Source organism: Capsicum annuum, chromosome 11 (assembly GCF_002878395.1).
Source record: "Capsicum annuum cultivar UCD-10X-F1 chromosome 11, UCD10Xv1.1, whole genome shotgun sequence".
Taxonomy (NCBI): domain Eukaryota; kingdom Viridiplantae; phylum Streptophyta; class Magnoliopsida; order Solanales; family Solanaceae; genus Capsicum; species Capsicum annuum.
Window position 1 is genome coordinate 2,865,769 of NC_061121.1, and position 4,631 is coordinate 2,870,399.

Sequence of the window (4,631 nt, forward strand, 5' to 3'; positions counted from 1 at the left end):
CTGAACACATATATAGGAGTATTTAGAGAACCAATTAAGCAAACTTTTATTCTCTTTCTATTTGGAAAAGAATTTAACAAAACGAGTAAAGTATTGATTGAGAAATTGTTGCATATTATTAGTCACTGTATTTATTAGTATCCTAATTTGACACTGAATATTCAAATCTCTAAATTTGGTAGAATACCACATTTGGGAGTGCGGAGCCTAAAAGGTAAGCTTTTTGGGATAAGGTAAACTCACCATTTTACCTTATAAGGTAAACTCATCATTTTACCTTACATTCTAACATTTGCACTGACGACGTTAACTACTTAATAGACAAGGTAAACACCTGTGTTTACCTTGTCCCTTTTGAAATTTTATAGTATTGGGGTGCTCTTTTGAAATTTTGACTAAAAAAAACTTGCCTTTTCGGCTCCGGACTCCCACATTTGGTCCTGTATTAAATGAAATACAATTAATTTGGACAAGTCTTATCTTTATCTCACGAGTTAAAATATTATTCACCATTGTATGTAAAAAAGGGGTTATTCGACTATGAATAAATTTTTTTAAAGAATCAATTGATGACATGGTCTGGTTAATATTATATTTAACTTACTAATATATCTTAAGCTGTAATAATAATGGCGGAAATATCTTCATATGCGATAATTTAATCCTTATCTCTATTTTTTTATCATCTGATATTTCATATACGCTTTATATCTTGAGTTATAATAATTATGAAAAGATTTTTACACTATGTATAACTAATAAATTCATACCTCTTTTTTTTCAGTGGATGTTTCATATTTGTTTTATATCTTAAGCTATTATAATTGTGGAAAGTACTTTATATTATGTGAATAATTAAATTTTTTTCTCAGTTTTTCACTCGATATTTCATATCATTTTGATGCCTCAACTCGTTTGTATTTAAGTCGTGTCTGATTATCTTTTCGATATTTATATTTTAGGTTGAACTAAACTACTATAATTCATCCCTGCCTACAAACTAGTTGACAATGTTTACAAATCTTACAAACAGAAGTTAATATATTTATATTTATTGTATATTCGCTTAGAATGATTTTAAAAAATGAATTACTACTTATCGAGAATTGCAAAATCGTAGAATAAAGATCATTAAAAGAAAAAGCATCTTTTGAAGATTTTTTTCATTCTCAACGCTCGAACTCTGGCAATATAATATAAAAGTTTTCATAATGAAATTAATTTAAGTTTCCATCGAGTGTATATGTTTTAGCTTTTATGTATGAACGAATTGAGATAAAATAAGATGGGAAGATTAATTAAAACATGTCCCTTCATAATTAAGTACTATAAATTATATTTTTAGAGAATCTTTCATGTTTTCTATTGGTTATTATGATATTAGTAAAACAATATCTTTGGAGCTTTAAATGTTTTTCAATATATGTAGCCCAATTTTATCTATATCTATAATCTATAATCTATAATCTTAATCTATAATCTATAATATATTAAAAGTGTGAAAACCCTTAGAAAAATGATTTGAACTTTTTGTTCTTCATTAAAAGTCTCCGCTGTAAATAAAATCGTCTTTTCACATCATTATTTTATTATATAATTATATTTAAAATATTAATTCCTAAAATATATAAAACTAATAATTCTTAAAATATATTGAAAATCAATATAATATATGGCAATCCCTCCCCCCATTTTCACATTATGATCCTAAAAGGAAAATTAAAGCTACCGTAAATACTTTGGTTAGTTAAAAACATAATATACTACCTTAAATAATTTAATAACATAATTGATTGTTACTTTTTTCAAAAGACAAAAGAAAAAATTCCTTATTTAAAGAATCCTTTGATTAAAAGAAAGAATTTGAACTTCTATAAATTGATTATTGTTCCTTTCACATCAACCTAGAGATATTATTCTCCCAATATTACAGTTTTTTTTTATATCATTCATATGTAGATTTAATTTATTACACATTATATTTTTTTATAATTTTCTTTGTTATCATCGTTCAAGATTTCTTTGTTTCTTGATGATATAAAGAAAAATTAAATAATAAATATTTATATTATTCTTCATCTTTCTCTATTTTTTTCTATTTTGTGTTGTAGAAATATGCATTTCAAAAGTTTATAATCAGGTATTTCAGTTATTTTTTCTATAAATTTTGCACTGTTAGGCTATCACTTTATAATTTTTGTGTAATTTATAATTAAAGAATTCTAAAATATATGATGAATAAATTTCTCTTTTTTATTGTCATTAAAGTTTTTTTTGTTTCTTGTTGATGTAAATAAAAATTAAAGAATAAATATGTGTATTATTCTTCATCTTTCTCGAATTTTCTATTGATAATAAATATCTTTTTTTTTCTATTTGTGTTGTAGGAATATACAGCTTCTCAAAGGTTTATATCAAATATTTTTTCGTGTATATTTTCTATAAATTTTGTATTGTTAGACTATGACTTTATGATTTTCTCTATGATTAATAATTAAAGAATCCCAAAATATATGATAGTAGAAAAATAATTACTTTAGCTCAAAAAAAATATTATTTTAATAATTTATTTGTGCACGTAAAAGGGGTATTACTAATTCCATAACGTATATTTTCTATAAATTTTGTATTGTTAGACTATGACTTTATGATTTTCTCTATGATTAATAACTAAAGAATCGTAAAATATATGATATTAGAAAAATAATTACTTTAGCTCAAAAAAAAATTATTATTTTAATAATTTATTTGTGCATGGAAAATGGGTATTACTAATTCCATAACGTGTATTGTAAAATTAATTATAGTAAAACATACAAATAAAAAAAAGTAACATAGCGAAAGTCTTAAATAGTAAAGAAAAATAAAATTTTGCATAGTTTGGTGACTTTTTTTGAAGTAAAAATTATTGAATTTGAATTTTTATGAATTGAGAATCATTCCTTTTTGCGACAATATGACAGGAAACAAAAATAGGTTAAAGTTATTTTTGAGAAAAAATGTGGCAATGAGTTATCATATTTTTTCTTTAAGTATAGCTTTTATCTTAAAAGTTTTAAGACGACACGTAGTTCATGTACTGTTATTTAATTATTTTTAGTAAAAATAAAATTGCAGACAACAAAAAGGAAAAAAAAAATTAATTATAGTATCCTATTACAAGTAGGTAATCTTATTGAAATATCCCTATTTTAGAAGAATTCGTCAAAAGGAAAAAAGAACAATACAATCACTAGCAAACATTTAAGCTAAATATATTATTCCTTTTAAGAGGTACTTTTGTTAATTAATATTTTTTGCCTAATTTTATATTTCTCTAGTAAAAATATTGAATTATATGTAAACATTAAAAATAGTCCATATTTAATTCAGACAAGAAATCATAGAATTTAATACTTCTAAATTAATTAGAATTTTATCATATATAATTTTTTTTCTATAATTCTATTTAAGTAAATGAGCTTTGAAGGTGTGGTATATCACACTTTCATCAATTTCAAGTCTATATTGTAGATGAATGAGTGTATATTTTGGAGGAAGAATAGTTGTATATAAAAGGAAAATTTTTGAGCAGAAATAATTTTATCAGCATATATCAATCGTAATTTTACCAAAAATAATTTAATATATTAAGTTGACCACCCTTTATTCGTCATAATTATATCTTTGGCAGATCCAATATTAACCATCTTGAGATTGCATTTATGTAATTTTTAATTTTATTAAAAGTTCAAAATTATCCAAATGGTTATAGAGCCAATAAATTAGCTTATTAGATCATTGATATTGTTGTCTTCTTTTAAAAGAAAAATAAAGAATTTCATCCTTGAAAAGGTTTCTAATCATTCCAATGAAATATTATTTTTTTTTTCAAAAAAGGTACTTTCTCAATTTATTTATTTTTTGTTAAAAAGGTACTTTGTCAATTTGTTAAAACGACAAAAATTAAGGAATAATTATTGCCACAACTATCAATTATTTGGAACAAATACGATATAAGTATATGAGATAAGAAGAGAAAAAAAAACACCTAGGACTTTGACATACAATAATGTGTCGATTGGTTTATAAACAAAGTTGTGCATTAACTAGTGATATAATGATTGTAATATAAGAATTAATAACATAGAAATTGAAATTCAGGAAATTAGTAATGTGTATTTATCATCAAACAATTGTTGTATTAAAAACTAATGAATTGGTTCGCAGAACTCTTATTTAATTATGACATAGTATTTTTTATTGAATATATAAATTAAAACTTTTTTAGTCCTCAAATTTAAGCGGATTGGATTTTTATTACCAAAAGAAAAAAAATATTGCATAATATATAAACTCATTACTTTTCTATTTTTGATCAGCAAAATAATTTGAGTTATTTTGAAAGAATGATTTCAAATGTATGACGAAGAACATTATTGCTCGTAGCTGGTTCGTGCTTATGCAAAGACTATTTATGCTTAAGCACTCTATTTATTTTTGAGACTTCTATTAGTCCGTAGGTTAGGATGAATAAAAAATCCAATAAAGCGAAAATTCTCAAAAAGAAGAATAGAAAAATGAGAAATGTAAATATTAATAATACAGAATTTATGCACCGTCTTATTGATTTTTGTATATATATATATATA